The 16,002-nt window shown below is 50.9% G+C and overlaps 1 protein-coding gene across 20 annotated transcripts in view; it reads left to right on the plus strand.

Moving 5' to 3' along the window:
• The first annotated feature begins 2,277 nt into the window (after positions 1-2,277).
• LOC143022508 (uncharacterized) overlaps positions 2,278-16,002 on the plus strand; it is a 167,139-nt gene continuing 153,414 nt past the window's right edge. For 4 of the 20 annotated variants that reach the window (XR_012966071.1, XR_012966072.1, XM_076180736.1 and 1 more), the window contains exons 1-3: positions 12,692-12,804; positions 13,909-13,985; positions 14,434-14,635. The gene's annotated coding sequence lies outside the window, so the exon portion shown is untranslated. Of the gene's footprint in view, positions 2,721-12,691; positions 12,805-13,908; positions 13,986-14,184; positions 14,244-14,433; positions 14,636-16,002 lie in introns of those variants that run through there. The other 16 variants (XR_012966073.1, XM_076180737.1, XM_076180733.1 and 13 more) reach the window with 10 other exon arrangements.

Consider the following 16,002-nt stretch of genomic DNA (forward strand, 5'->3'; position numbering starts at 1 on the left):
TAAGTGATTGATGAAGGGAGGGGGAAGATAGCTGCAGTTGGGGAACCGAAGTCCAGGCGATTTATATCACATCTCGGGACCACTCGCCTTCCCTCCAAGGCAAGCGTGAGTAAATCAAAGAGGGGGGAGGGGTATAATGGGACAACTCATTAAGTGAACCGTCCTAGGCTAATGAAACCCAGAACTCCTATTGTGAGTTTTAATGAATTGAATAATTAAACACTAAAAATATACTACTTGACATCAAATAAGGGTTTTAACAGTTGGCTTTCATACATACATCCTATCTATTCCCTGCGCGCGTTCCTAGCTTAAGAAATTGTTAATGACTGAGTACTTATAAGTGTCTTGCTTGTGGAGATGTCTTCAATTAGCATGATCTCCTGCTGAGCTTCGATCGGCGCCGCTTCGTTTGGTGGGGGCGGGGGGTGGACGGCCTGGGCGCGCTGTGATGGGGGTTGTAAGTCACTTCATCGACGTATTCCCGGTCAATCGCACTACACTCAGAGTTTTTGCTTGAGGGGTTTATACCCAAATAATCGACACTCGATTTGTTCAAGAGGATATAAATCCCCAACAGTCACATGAGAGAGGAAAGGACACTGTTGGTCTTCCGAGATCGAGCGGTCTGACCTCCTTTTTTGAACTCGATGCTTAGACTGCCTGTGTCCTGCGGCAGGTCAGGTCACGATGTCCGCTAGCCGGCTTCCGACGTTGCCAATAGTTCTATGTCTCCGTCCCTAGTTGCGAAGGGTACTACGAATAATGTTCATGCGGGAGGGTGACACAGTTCCAAGTGTTCTTTGAGGTAGACACTGTTCACGAGCGGGTTAGACACAATCCTAATTATTCTAATTACCTAGCTTAAAACAAATATGTGGCAGCGCGCAGGGGGGGGAAGGGGGTGTGTTTGGCGCTTTGTGTGGGCGCGAAAACCGTTGAGCCTGGCTCTGAGAACACAAATCAAAAGGGGGTGGGTGTTTCTAGATAATTAGAAGTCTCTCCCTTCGTTAAGGCACTGAAATTGATTGTCAAAAATGACATGACAGATAAAGAGGATAACGAGGAGGAGAAAGGACAGGATGTAGCTACTGGAAGTCTTAAGGACTCTGGTAATTCCCCCGAGTATAGGGAACGAAGGGCTGAAACGGTGAGAAAACAGACGAGAAAATGGGAAGGCGAGACAGCGAGCCGGGTGTCACAATCTAAAAAATTGTGACAGAGGGTACCAAGACAGGATGTGGGGTGTTTATAAGGGAATATTCTTCCTCTGAAGAATTTCAAGATTATGAAATTTCAAAAAGACTACCAAATAATTTGTCATCAACCAGAACTGAACTATATGCTATCTTAGAAGGCTTACATATTATTACGAGTATGGGTAAAAATGTATACTTTTTTGTCGATAGTCAGAATGCCTTATATGAACTTGTATCTTCCTCTCCAGCTGATTGTGATGTTGTTACAAATTTTTAAATATTATATATAACCTGGAGAGAAACAATACACATATTTATTTTGTATGTGTACCATCCCATATAGGATTGTATTATAATGAAAAAGCAGATAGTCTTGCACGAAATACAATTAGAGATGTTAACAATATTCCTGGTAATGAATACACATATAAACATGTAAGGTCAATAATAAGATCAAATGTTATTGCTAACATGGATATAGACCTAGATAAATGTTGCGAGATGGGTAGTGTAAGTAGCAAGCATTATAAGGCAGTATTAAATAATACAAAGGAATATCCATATGGTAGACATAGTTCCCAAATGGATTTAGTCACTATGAGACTCAGACTGGGATATAAATATTACTGGGAGGTGTACAGGGAAGCTGAACCTGAGCCCTGTACTTTATGCGCAAGGCCGAGAGGACATTCACTGCAACATTATATACAGTATTGCCCAATAATCGATGAATTTAGACCACAGGAACAATGGAACCTCATTGAGCTCGTATGCTATTATATAAATAATATCTTAACTAAAATTGTAAAAAAACAAAACAAAAAAAAACATCCAATGTTTGCTTTCAAATGTTAAATACAACACTGTGATATTGTAATATAAACATTTATTTTGATATAACTGTAATAAACAAATTTAATATGAAATGTATAGGGGTTAGTTGGCAAGACCCAACTCTCTCCTTTGTTGTACATCAACAATAAACTTATTGAATTGAATTGAAAACTCATTTGTGGGAACTGGCATAGATCACCGTGGCAACACTGTTGTTGACCGTTAGTCGACGCAATTACAGCAGCGGAGATGGACGTGTAAAGTTGGTGCTGGACTCGTTATACAACCGTAATACGAGCAGAAATAGTTTAGATTTTCAATAAATTGTGTACCTCCGGTTGCTCAGTAGTGATAATATATATATATATAAATTTCTTTTAGGATTCTGTTCCAAGAATACACGAGGTGGCTTGGTCCAGGCAAAAGCATGAATAATGAATTAGTGAAAATCAACTAATGAAATTCAATTTTGTATTGAACTCTTAAGATTTACAGAAATAACAGTTAAAACAAACTTGCGATTACAACAGACTAAACGTAACCTTTGTGTTCGATAAATAGGTGGCTATATCGTCATAGTAATGGTAAAGAAATCAAGTTCTTTGCAATGCTATCAACGACAGATCTTCAAGCAATAATCTACCGTAATATCACGTATCTCCTTGGGAAACTGGATCGGAAAGGTATGTACAATTATCAACATTTTTGAAATGTTCAGTTCAAATTGCACGCTGTATTGCCAAGATAGGTTCACGGTCCCAGCCACTTCATGAAGGACAATGTTTCAAAGCCATTGCTGCGGTGATGTATAAACTTTATTTTCTGTTGAGCATGTACCAAGGGCCCGACTTGAGGCAGAGGATCGCGATTGAAATAGTCTGGAGTCGACCGGAAAATTCTATTGTAAAATTCCAGAAGCACGCAAGCACATTGAAACATGCGTGTCCAAAAGCTCCAAAACTGACTTTACTTACCCTAACAATTTGGTAGAAAAATATTTAAATGCAATAGAGAAGCGCTTGCGTGTTACTAGAGCAACCACGTTTATTTTAATGCAGTACTGAGAGAATTGTGGTTAATTGTTGATATAGTGCTATGGAAATTTTGTCTAAGCCGGAATGCAAGCCATAACCGGTTGTTTGCGGTTAGTCGTCCAAACTAATCATTTCGGAGAGTTTATGTTAAAGAAAACTAGTGTTACATCTTAGAAGCACCAATAATATTCTTGGATTAGCTAACTTGGTTTATTCTATGATAACGGGATTAGGATGTTAATCTACTTGGAATAACTTGTCCAGTAGCGTGTACCTTGATGTACAAACCTACGTGAAACGTTTAAGCATATTTTGTGAAACAAAGGTGCATACGTCACAGTATCAGCCGTGGACTTTATGCCCTAAGGAGATAAGGGTTTTATTTGCGATGGAGCGCGTTCGAGTATGGCATTTTCGCTGAAAGCAGGGTCTGTTGACGGCTGGGAGCCCGTGAACTGTGTGATTTCATCTCTTCTCGCAACAGGAGTGAGACCCGTCAATTTGTAAGCTACGGTTAAAAGACAAGTTGATCTGTGAAAACTATTTCCTCGCGTACAAGGAGACTAGACTCGTACTGGATTATTTTAGTTGTGCACATACTTGGTATAGCGTTAGAAAATTAAGTTAAAATACATGAACGTAGGATGAGATTTTCTTGGCTGGAATCAATAAAAAACCTTGCTACAAGCATGTCTACAAACGAAGCCGCTAGGACAATGTACAGACGCCATGCGTCTGTCCAGTCCAGTCCAGTCAGTCAGATAGAGTCCAGTGGTTCTTTGCCTTGCTTGGACAAAGCACACTTTTCACCATTTGTCAGAATGCCATTCCCCCCTCCTTTCCAAGATTGTCAGTTTCAAAAGGGGCATTCTAAATAGGCAAATATGACTAAATTCCTTTATTTTCTTTAGCGCGTCATTACTTGATACGTATTACGACTTAACGTAATTTACGTAACTTTCATTTCCCATACTTCTGATATCTTTAGCACCTCCCAACAATGTAATTTCAGCAGCTGACAACAAAATATATTAATTGAAAGAAAAATGCAGAAGACGTGTTTCTGTGGACACGCGTACAAGGAGACGCGGGTATTTTTCTAGTTTCGACCATGGGTGCACTATAGCAATAGAAAATTATTAATTTTGTAAATTAAAATGTATCAACGTAATATGCAATTTTGTGGGCGGAAGTGAAAATAAAAAATACCTTGCTACAAGCAAATACGCTAATGAATGAAGTCGGTAGCATAGGATCGGGACGCCATCTTGTCTGTCAATTGACGGCCTCGGTACCTCCGACAGTACCTCGCCAGGTACATTTTCATGAATGTTATGGAGCGGAGATACATGCATTCCTTCAAGCTGCAAGAACTTTGTATACCCCGCAAGCTGAGAGAGTGGTTGAAAAGCTTCAACGTCTCTCACGACGACGACAACGAGGACAAGCCGGATGACATTTAATTTGCAGGTAATGATTTATTAAACACAGGTTAGTTTAGTTTAGGTTAGACGAATTTATCCTTTTATTTCTTCGACGTCGGCATCTATCATAACAAACATGGCGTACCATTTGTCCGACACGACTTCGTTATTTACAAAATCTGTTTTAGCACCTTTTTTGCTTTTTATTTCCGCTCACACAATTACATATTACGTTGATACATTATAATTTACAAAATTGGTAATTAATTTTCTATTGCTATATTGCGCCTATGGTCGAAACTAAAAATTTACTGAGACGCGTCACCATAGCCCATAGGCGATATTACGCAAGATCTAAGAATATAAGGTCTAACCACTTCAGACCGAATTTCGAGGGAGTTGGCGCAGCGGGCCCGTGAACGTCACCCCTGGCTGTTCAAAGTGGGGTTCAGGGGTCCTATAGCTGTCAGTTGAAGCTGGTCCGTCGTTCGAATAGGTTGTTGCCTTCGCTCGCACCGCTCCACGCAATTAGTTATACTCTGACAAATATTATATAAAATATATATAAAATATTATAGTTCCTGTCTATATATATGATATAGAATGTATATATTGTTACGGGACGGGCTGGTTATGTGAAGAGACGTTACGTATAACGGATAAGTGCTTAAGAACCAGCTCACTTCTAGAAGCCACTGTAGGACTGAACTATCTGGTCAGGGCCTAGATAATTCGTAAGACTAGAAGTAAAGGTAACAAAGAAGATTCCAGGAAAGGAATATTAAACTAGCGATAAAACTAGTAAACGAAATGGTAAAATTTTACTTTCGACCTTTGTTGGAATATAGCAATACAAAATTAGATAGTAATTTTGTAAATTAAAATGTATGAACGTAATATGCAATTTTTGTGTGCGGAATTGAAAATAAAAAAAGTTGCTAAAACAGATTTCTTATGTAACGAAGTTGTGTACTACGAATGGTACGCCATGTTTGTTATGGTAGATTCCGACGTCGGAGAAATGAAAGAACGATAAATTTGTCTAAACTAAAATAAAGTAAACTAAACTAACCTAACCAAACCTAACCTAACCGGTAAAATTTTACTTTCGACCATTGGAGGAATATAGCCATACAAAAGCTGAGAGAGTGGTTGAAATGCCCGCCAACGTCTCTCACGACGACGACGACGAGGACCAGCCGGATGATATCTAATTTGCAGGTAATGATTTATTAAACACAGGTTAGGTTAGATTAGTTTAGTTTTAGACAAATTTATCGTCCTTTCATTTCTCCGACGTCGGCATCTACCACAACAAACATGGTGTACCATTCGTCGTACACGACTTCGTTACTAAGAGATCTGTTTTAGCAACGTATTTTTATTTTCATTTCCGCACACAAAATTGCATATTACGTTGATACATTTTAATTTACAAAATTACTATTTAATTTTGTATTGCTATATTCAAACAAAGGTCGAAAGTAAAATTTTACCAACGAAATTATTAATATCATGGAAAATATTTACAGGCAATCAACACAAAAGAGAATGGGCAGGTGGGTCAATGGGACCGTTACATGATTATAAGAATATGGAAAGTATCGTTCAAATAAGAAACACAAGATACGTATACAATATGGTACTATCTAAGTACAAAGAGATCAGGAACATGTATCAAAATAAGTAATAAGTACAAATATAAGTATTAAGTAATGCAATGTATATAAGACACGTAATGTAGGCAAAAAGGGTGATCACTTCACACCAATCGTCTCATGAGTCTAAACTTCTAGTTTTTATCAAGAGATCAATATGCGAGAAAATGACAAGGTGTGAGTGATTTCCACCGCTTATATACCATTGGACCGGAAGCGGGATACTTCCGGTGAAGGGTGCGGGTGAGCGTAAAGGGGGGAGGAGGGTAAGTTAAAACACGTCAACATGGGTAGTTTTAAGACCCTCGACTCGCTTGAACAATCTACTTATTTAGTAACTGTCAAATCTGTGCGCTCCGAACTATTCAGGATTTCGCTTGTCTGTTTGTTCTACAAGAGTGCGCACCTTTCTCCGCACGTAGGCAAGATTACATATAGTGGACGGGCGTTACTACTTAACATTGTTACAATATATACATAGACAAGAAATATGAACATAGTTATGTAATACAAAGGAACACAATTCTATAACATAATTACACATATGACGTAATATCTACATCCCCTCCCTCTGCTCTCGCCCTCCCCTCCTCTCGCCCTCCCCTCCTCTCCCCATTCCTCTCGCCCTCCCCTCCTCTCCCCATTCCTCTCGACCTTCCCTCTCCTCCCCTCCCTCTGCTCTCGACCTTCCCTCTCCTCCCCTCCCTCTGCTCTCGACCTTCCCTCTCCTCCCCTCCCTCTGCTCTCGACCTTCCCTCTCCTCCCCTCCCTCTGCTCTCGACCTTCCCTCTCCTCCCCTCCCTCTGCTCTCGACCTTCCCTCTCCTCCCCTCCCTCTGCTCTCGCCCTCCCCTCCTCTTCCCCTCCCTCTGCTCTCGCCCTCCCCTCCTCTTCCCCTCCCCCTCCCCTCCTCTTCCCCTCCCCCTCCCCTCCCCTGCCCTTGCTCTCGCCCTCCCCTCCCCTGCCTTTGCTCTCGCCCTCCCCTCCCCTCCCCTGCCTTTGCTCTCGCCCTCCCCTCCCCTCCCCTGCCCTTGCTCTCGCCCTCCCCTCCCCTCCCCTGTCCGTGCTCTCGCCCTCCCCTCCCCTTGCTCTCGCCCTCCCCTCCCCTTGCCCTCGCCCTCCCCTCCCCTGTCCTTGCTCTCGCCCTCCCTTCCCCTGCCCTTGCTCTCGCCCTCCCTTCCCCTGCCCTTGCTCCTGCCCTCCCCCTGCCCTTGCTCCTGCCCTCCCCTCCCCTTGCTCCTGCCCTCCCCTCCCCTCCCCTGCTCTTGCTCTCCCCTCCCCTCCCCTGCTCTTGCTCTCGCCCTCCCCTCCCCTGCCCCTGCTCTCGCCCTCCTCTCCCCTGCCCCTGCTCTCGCCCTCCTCTCCCCTGCCCCTGCTCTCGCCCTCCTCTCCCCTGCCCCTGCTCTCGCCCTCCTCTCCCCTGCCCCTGCTCTCGCCCTCCCCTCCCCTCCCCTGCCCTTCCCTTGCTCTCGCCCTCCCCTCCCCTGCCCTGCCCTTGTTCTCGCCCTCCCCTCCCCTGCCCTTGCTCTCGCCCTCCCCTCCCCTGCCCTTGCTCTCGCCCTCCCCTCCCCTCCCCTGCCCTTGCTCTCGCCCTCCCCTCCCCTTGCCTACCCTTTCTCTCGCCCTCCCCTGCCCTTGCTCTCGCCCTCCCCTGCCCTTGCTCTCGCCCTCCCCTGCCCTTGCTCTCGCCCTCCCCTCCCCTGCCCTTGCTCTCGCCCTCCCCTGCCCTTGCTCTCGCCCTCCCCTGCCCTTGCTCTCGCCCTCCCCTCCCCTGCCCTTGCTCTCGCCCTCCCCTGCCCTTGCTCTTGCCCTCCCCTCCCCTTGCTCTTGCCCTCCCCTCCCCTCCCCTCCCCTTGCTCTTGCCCTCCCCTCCCCTCCCCTGCTCTTGCCCTCCCCTCCCCTCCCCTTGCTCTTGCCCTCCCCTCCCCTGCTCTTGCCCTCCCCTCCCCTCCCCTGCTCTCGCCCTCCCCTGCCCTTGCTCTCGCCCTCCCCTCCCCTGCCCTTGCTCTCGCCCTCCCCTCCCCTGCCCTTGCTCTCGCCCTCCCCTCCCCTGCCCTTGCTCTCGCCCTCCCCTCCCCTGCCCTTGCTCTCGCCCTCCCCTCCCCTGCCCTTGCTCTCGCCCTCCCCTCCCCTGCCCTTGCTCTCGCCCTCCCCTCCCCTCCCCTGCCCTTGCTCTCGCCCTCCCCTCCCCTCCCCTGCCCTTGCTCTCTCACTCCCCTGCCCTTGCTCTCTCCCTCCCCTGCCCTTGCTCTCTCCCTCTCCTGCCCTTGCTCTCTCCCTCCCCTGCCCTTGCTCTCGCCCTCCCCTCCCCTTGCTCTCGCCCTCCCCTCCCCTTGCTCTCGCCCTCCCCTCCCCTCCCCTTGCTCTCGCCCTCCCCTCCCCTCCCCTTGCTCTCGCCCTCCTCTCCCCTCCCATCCCCTTGCTCTCGCCCTCCCCTCCCCTCCCATCCCCTTGCTCTCGCCCTCCCCTCCCCTCCCATCCCCTTGCTCTCGCCCTCCCCTCCCCTCCCATCCCCTTGCTCTCGCCCTCCCCTCCCCTCCCCTCCCCTCCCATCCCCTTGCTCTCGCCCTCCCCTCCCATCCCCTTGCTCTCGCCCTCCCCTCCCCTCCCATCCCCTTGCTCTCGCCCTCCCATCCCCTTGCTCTCGCCCTCACTCCCCTCCCCTCCCATCCCCTTGCTCTCGCCCTCCCCTCCCCTTCCATTGCTTTCGCCCTCCCCTCCCCTTGCTCTCACCCTCCACTCCCCGCCCCTCCCTTTGCTCTCGCCCTCCCCACCCCGCCCCTTCCCTCCCCACCCCTTCCTCTCGCCCTCCCCTCCCCTCCCCTTCCTCTCGCCCTCCCCTCCTCTCCCCTAGCTCTCGCCCTCCCCTCCTCTCCCCTAGCTCTCGCCCTCCCCTCCTCTCCCCTAGCTCTCGCCCTCCCCTCCTCTCCCCTAGCTCTCGCCCTCCCCTCCTCTCCCCTAGCTCTCGCCCTCCCCTCCTCTCCCCTTGCTCTCGCCCTCCCCTCCTCTCCCCTTGCTCTCGCCCTCCCCTCCTCTCCCCTTGCTCTCGCCCTCCCCTCCTCTCCCCTTGCTCTCGCCCTCCCCTCCCCTCCCCTTGCTCTCGCCCTCCCCTCCCCTGCCCCTGCTCTCGTCCTCCCCTCCCCTGCCCTTCCCTTGCTCTCGCCCTCCCCTCCCCTGCCCTGCCCTTGTTCTCGCCCTCCCCCCCTGCCCTTGTTCTCGCCCTCCCCTCCCCTCCCCTGCCCTGCCCTTGCTCTCGCCCTCCCCTCCCCCTTGCTCTCGCCCTCCCCTCCCCTCCCCCTTGCTCTCGCCCTCCCCTCCCCCTTGCTCTCGCCCTCCCCTCCCCCTTGCTCTCGCCCTCCCCTCCCCCTTGCTCTCGCCCTCCCCTCCCCTCCCCCTTGCTCTCGCCCTCCCCTCCCCTCCCCCTTGCTCTCGCCCTCCCCTCCCCCTTGCTCTTGCCCTCGCCCTCCCCCTTGCCCTCCCCTCCCCCTTGCTCTCGCCCTCCCCTCACCTTGCCCTCGCCCTCCCCCCTCCCCCCCTTGCTCTCGCCCTCCCCCCCTCCCCCTTGCTCTCGCCCTCCCCTCCCCCTTGCTCTCGCCCTCCCCTCCCCTCCCCTTGCCCTCGCCCTCCCCTCCCCCTTGCTCTTGCCCTCGCCCTCCCCTCCCCCTTGCCCTCGCCCTCCCCTCCCACTTCCTCTCGCCCTCCCCTTCCCTCCTCACGCCCTCCCCTCCCCTCCTCTCGCCCTCCCCTCCCCTCCCCCTGCTCTCGCCCTCTCCTCCCCTCCCCTTGCTCTCGCCCGCTCCTCTCCTCCCCTGCTCTCGCCCTCCCCGCCCCTCCCCTTGCTCTCGCCCTCCCCGCCCCTCCCCTTGCTCTCGCCCTCCCCTCCCCCTTGCTCTCGCCCTCCCCTCCCCTCCCCCTAGCTCTCGCCCTCCCCCTCCCCTCCCCCTTGCTCTCGCCCTCCCCTCCCCTCCCCTTGCTCTCGCCCTCCCCTCCCCTCCCATTGTCCTCGCCCTCACCTCCCCTCCCCTTGTCCTCGCCCTCCCCTCCCCCTCCCCTCCCCTCCCCTCCCCTTGTCCTCGCCCTCCCCTCCCCCCCTCTCGCCCTCCCTCCCCCCCTCTCGCCCTCCTCTCCCCTCCCCTCTCGCCCTCCCCTCCCCTCCCCCTTTGCTCTCCTCCCTCCCCGCCCCTCCCCCCTTGCTCTCGCCCTCCCCTCCCCTCCCCTCCCCTTGCTCCTGCCCTGCCCTCCCCTCCCCTCCCCTCCCCGTGCTCTCGCCCTCCCCTCCCCTCCCCGTGCTCTCGCCCTCCCCTCCCCTCCCCGTGCTCTCGCCCTCCCCTCCCCTCCCCTTGCTCTCGCCCTCCCCTCCCCTCCCCTCCCCTTGCTCTCGCCCTCCCCTCCCCTCCCCTTGCTCGCGCCCTCCCCTCCCCTCACCTTGCTCTCGCCCTCCCCTCCCCTTGCGCCGCCCTCCTCTTCCCTCCCCTCCCCTCACCTTGCTCTTGCCCTCCCTTTTCCTCCCCTCCCCTCCCCTTCCCTCCCCTTGCTCTCGCCCTCCCTTCCCTTCCCCTTGCTCTCGCCCTCCCCTCCCCTGCCCTTGCTCTCGCCCTCCCCTCCCCTCCCCTTGCTCTCGCCCTCCTCTCCCCTCCCCTTGCTCTCGCCCTCCTCTCCCCTCACCTTGCTCTCGCCCTCCTCTCCCCTCCCCTTGCTCTCTGCCTCTTCTCCCCTCCCCTCCCCGTGCTATCGCCCTCCTCACCCCTACCCGTGCTATCGCCCACCTCACCCCTACCCGTGCTATCGCCCACCTCACCCCTACCCGTGCTATCGCCCACCTCACCCCTCCCCGTGCTCTCGCCCACCTCACCCCTCCCCGTGCTCTCGCCCTCCTCTCCCCGCCCCGTTCTCTCGCCCTCCTCTCCCCGCCCCGTTCTCTCGCCCTCCTCTCCCCGCCCCGTTCTCTCGCCCTCCTCTCCCCGCCCCGTTCTCTCGCCCTTCCCTCCCCTCCCCATGCTCTCGCCCTTCCCTCCCCTCCCCGTGCTCTCGCCCTCCTCTCCCCTCCCCGTGCTCTCGCCCTCCTCTCCCCTCCCCGTGCTCCCGCCCTCCTCTCCCCTCCCCGTGCTCCCGCCCTCTTCTCCCCTCCCCTTGCTCTCGCCCTGCCCTGCCCTCCCCTCCCCTCCCCTTGCTCTCTCCCTGCCCTCCTCTTCCTTACCCTTGCTCTCGCCCTGCCCAGCCCTCGACTTGCTCTCGCCCTGCCCTGCCCTCCACTTGCTCTCGCCCTGCCCTGCCCTCCACTTGCTCTCGCCTTGCCCTGCCCTTCCCTGCCCTTGCTCTCGCCCTGCCCTCCCCTCCCCTTGCTCTCGCCCTGCCCTCCCCTCCCCTTGCTCTCGCCCTGCCCTGTCCTCCCCTCCCTTTGCTCTCGCCCTGCCCAGCCCTCCCCTCCCCTCACCTTGCTCTCGCCCTGCCCAGCCCTCCCCTCCCCTTGCTCTCGCCCTCCCCTCCCCTCCCCTCACCTTGCTCTCGCCCTCCCCTCCCCTCCCCTCACCTTGCTCTCGCCCTGCCCAGCCCTCCCCTTGCTCTCGCCCTGCCCTCCCCTCCCCTTGCTCTCTCCAATTGTAGTCTTTGACACGGTTCATGGTTGTCTTTTAAGGTTCATCAGCACACTAACGAAATCGTGAGATTGAATATAGCGAGGGGAGGGAGAGGGAGTACTATTTAGTGCGTGAGGGTTAGAAGGCGGCGATATGCTGAGGTGGTGGTCGTCCGGTGGGCCTTCGTCGGGAAGGATTTGGCCAAGTCTGTGCTAAAACTCTGCATTCATCTTTTACGAAGTGGGAAGCGAGAAACCGCAGGTAGCGCCGGTTTGACAGAAAAAAACAAAACAAAAAAATGGACAAACGTTTGTGCGCATCAGCCTGGCCACACAGAAGTTATAAATGAAAAAAAAATGAAGAAGGAAAAAACAACAAAATGACATCTTAATGTTACATAAATTCTCTTCTGTGTCCTCTCTCATCTCCTGTCCTTTCCCCCCTCTCTTCTGTCCTCTCTCCCCTCTCCTGTCTGTCCTCTCTCTCTCCCGTCTCCCCTCTGTCCTCCTCCGGCCGGTAAGTAAGAGGAAAGATCCTTGGAGAACGTAACCCAATGAATATTTTCTACCACCTGTATATTCCAAATGGTCGGCAGTACTCGGCGCGCTATCTAGACGTGATAGTTTCTGGTCGTATCTCCATTATTTCCCACGCTGTTAATGATGGTTACAATCGAAAGATGGTCCTGGGTTCACGTGGCGACGCTTTGATCGTGGACGCCGGAGATGAGTTTGGTGGACGCTACGGGCGCGCATGCGCCTCGCGGCCTCGACACTCCCAAAATTGCTCATTTTTTATACGAAATTTATAGTCTTGTATATGAGTATGGGCTCCTCAACTTCACCTGCTAGGGCTTGTTTTTTAAGTTGTGCATTTTCGCGAACGAGCCTAAATTCGAAATGAGGATCGCTAAAAACGCGCACCTACGAAAAATCGAAGTTCAAATTTCGCGCGTCACAGTGACGATGTTTACCACAAACTGAAGCCGAACATGGTATTCATCGAGCAAGTCTACCTCGTTCCAGGGCAACTGCATAAAAAGGCGGAACCTATTTTTTCTCCCACTTGTTAAGGAGACGGGTAAGTCTCTTTCAATATTCACATGTAAATGGATTAGTGTCGTGATTCAATTCCAACAGTATGAAAAAAGTGATCGCCTAGCAGACACGGAGAAAATTTAGGAGTAGGCCTATTTGCTTGCCTGCAAATATATTTTATTTATATATATATATATATATATATATATATATATATATATATATATATATATATATATATATATATATATATATATATACACACACATTATAATAATAGTAATATAACAACCTCCTAGGGCCTATCTACTGCTCGGCAGAGCATGTGGTTACCAATAATATAGAAGTTGGATATTGCATATATTATATACACCCAGGGCCCTCACATGGGGGGGGGGTATGCCCTGGGGCGACAATTTAGTCTGGACATGCCGCCTACTACAAGGCTTACAAAGTAATTGTAGTAAAATGAGGTCAAAGGAGCCCTGAATATTTGACCGTAATATACTAATTTTGCATTAGAATCAACTGAATATGAAACATTTTTTTCCCTTACCCATTCTGCAGTAGGGACATTAAATACGAATGTTAAATTTTCATTATTTTGCAAGCCAATAGGTGAAACAGGCTGTAAGGGATGGTGATGGGGAAGGGGGGGGGAGACATCACTGCAAACTTTGCCCAGGGGTGGCACTTAGGCATGTAAGGGTTCTGCATACACCAAAGGCTCCCCCCCCCCTTACATGGGAGGTAGCCAGAAAATGAAGGCATAGAAATCACTCCCACCCATTCCATCCCCTACATACTCCACTCCCCTCTACCCTCTTCCCTCCCTCTTATTTTGGCACCTCCTGGATGACGGGTCATCCCTGCATTTTGCCCACCTGGGTCAGAAGCGGTGTCGCAAGACGCAGCACATCCACAGCAAGGCCACTTCATTAAATCTGCAAACCCCTCTCATCCCCTCGTGCAAAAAATACTGGGAGAAATCCCTTTGGGCCTGCGTCAATTTATTTCTCAAATCCCTCGCCCCCATCCCCCACCGCACTCCCCTTCATGCATCAGAGCATCATCCACACACAACCATTCTCCATTCACCCCTATCTACTGTCCTCTCCTGTCTTCAACATATGTTACCCTTTCTCAGTGCCAGAGGCGACTCCAGGTCATCAACGTCACTCGGGCTCATCACAGATTTCGCCTAAGACACATGCATAAATGAAGGTAAGAGACGTAATGCACACCGTAGACTACCTCTACCAAGCTAATACGTATTAGCCCGAGTTACTGGACAGTTTTATGTTCCTTTAAGAATATTGTATAATTTAAATCTTACATTAGAATTTAAATCCTAAGCTCTGTAGAAATCTATTGTTTCAAGGAAACATTGAATTTGAATTGCTTTTAATTCTTACAATTATAGATAACAACTTGGGCTGGTAAGCTCTGAGCCCGAGCGCATCATCAACTCGAGAGATGCCAGTTAGTCTTTTACCCAGCTTACCAAGCTAATTTGTATTAGCCCAAGTTACTGGACAGTTTTCCGTTCCTTTAAGAATATTGTAGAATTGAGATCTTTCATACATTGGAATTTAAATCCTATGCTCTGTTGAAATCTATTGTTTCAAGGAAACATTGAATTTGAATTACTTTTAAATTCTTACAATTATAGATAACAAGGCGGAGGCAGGATTCGGAAAAGCGGCAGAGGCAGGATCCGGAAAAGCTCTGATTGGCCGAGCCGAGAAGCAGCTCGACTATCATTGGGAGACGAGTCAGGCGCGTTATATAGGAGCAATATTTATATTCTGACACAGCCCACCTAGAGTAGATGAATCCCAGACGCTGAACTAAAATATATGAACTGTGGCCAGGTGAAATAAATGGAGCCCGAGCTAACTGGCTGTAATTACTTGTTCATTTTAGAAAATCTTATACTCGGGCTGAGCCCGAGTAGCCTGACGGCCAGAGTCGCCACTGCTCAATGCCCCTTTTACCCCATCCATCCATCTCATCCTAAGTTAGCCCCTTATCACTCCTTCAACTCTGCCTTTCACACCTTTTACTAGTCTTCCTTCACTCGTGCTTTTCATGTTTCCAAACCATCCCAATACTCTTCCATCAACCCTATCTCCCAACTCCCTGGAGCTGCAGCGTCTACGTCGTGGGACCACCCCCCAACCCCAAGAGTTGGGGGCCAAACAGCAGCAACCACCCCTGGCCATCAGCTCTACGCAGGTGGCACCAATCCCCAAGAGGAGCTACGCCTGCCTTGGGGAGTACCACAATCCTTTTTCCCAACATGCAATGTTACGTTTTTTCTGCACCGAGGGGTGATTTTCCGGCGATCACCCCTCTTCTCCTACTTTTAGCCGGAGATGTAGAGAGCAATCCTGGGCCCACCACAAAATACACATGCCCAACATGCTCTAAACCCATTACTTCGAGCAGACAGACAACGGGCTCAGTTCAGTGCAATGTGTGCAAAAACTGGGCCCACCTCACTTGTACAACACTTGCTGACACAAACCAATACACAAACGGTTGGACATGTTCTACCTGCCCTCCAGTAACCCCACTCCCACCTCCCCAACCACAGCCAGCACCCTTACCCACTCCCAATTTCCCTTTGCCCTTACCCCCGATCAGTACTCCCCTTCCTTTGTCCCCGATCTCTCCTTTCCCCCCCTCTAACCCAGATCCTACACCTTCCCCATTACCACCCCAACCTCAACCCCAAACGGCAACATACAACACATACAAAACAAACAACATCAACATATTACAACACAACATTGACGGTATTAACACGAAAAAACATGAACTTGAACACTTTCTTAAACAACACAACATACACATTGCGATTATACAAGAAACAAAACTAAGACACTGACACAAAACACCATCATTTCATAATTACACCACCATCAGACAAGACCGGACCGACGGCAATGGCGGTGGACTCATCACCCTGATCTGTCACTCCATCTGTTTTGTGGACACAAGTGCCACAACCAAAATTCTCCTCCCTACCACAGATAACACAACAGAAATCCAATCCATTCGAATCCGCACAGGCAACAAATCAACACTGACAATAGTTAACATGTACATTCCCCCCACAATCATACCCCACAGTTCCAAACACCTTCAGGCCTCAATTTAGCCAACTAGCCTCAATCCCTAACCTGATCATGGGTGGTGACTTCAACGCCAAGTCGTCTGCCTGGTATGTCGACAA

This window comes from Oratosquilla oratoria, unplaced genomic scaffold (genome assembly GCF_046742065.1).
Source record: "Oratosquilla oratoria isolate Oo_2021 unplaced genomic scaffold, ASM4674206v1 SCAFFOLD106, whole genome shotgun sequence".
Classification (NCBI taxonomy): Eukaryota; Metazoa; Arthropoda; class Malacostraca; order Stomatopoda; family Squillidae; genus Oratosquilla; species Oratosquilla oratoria.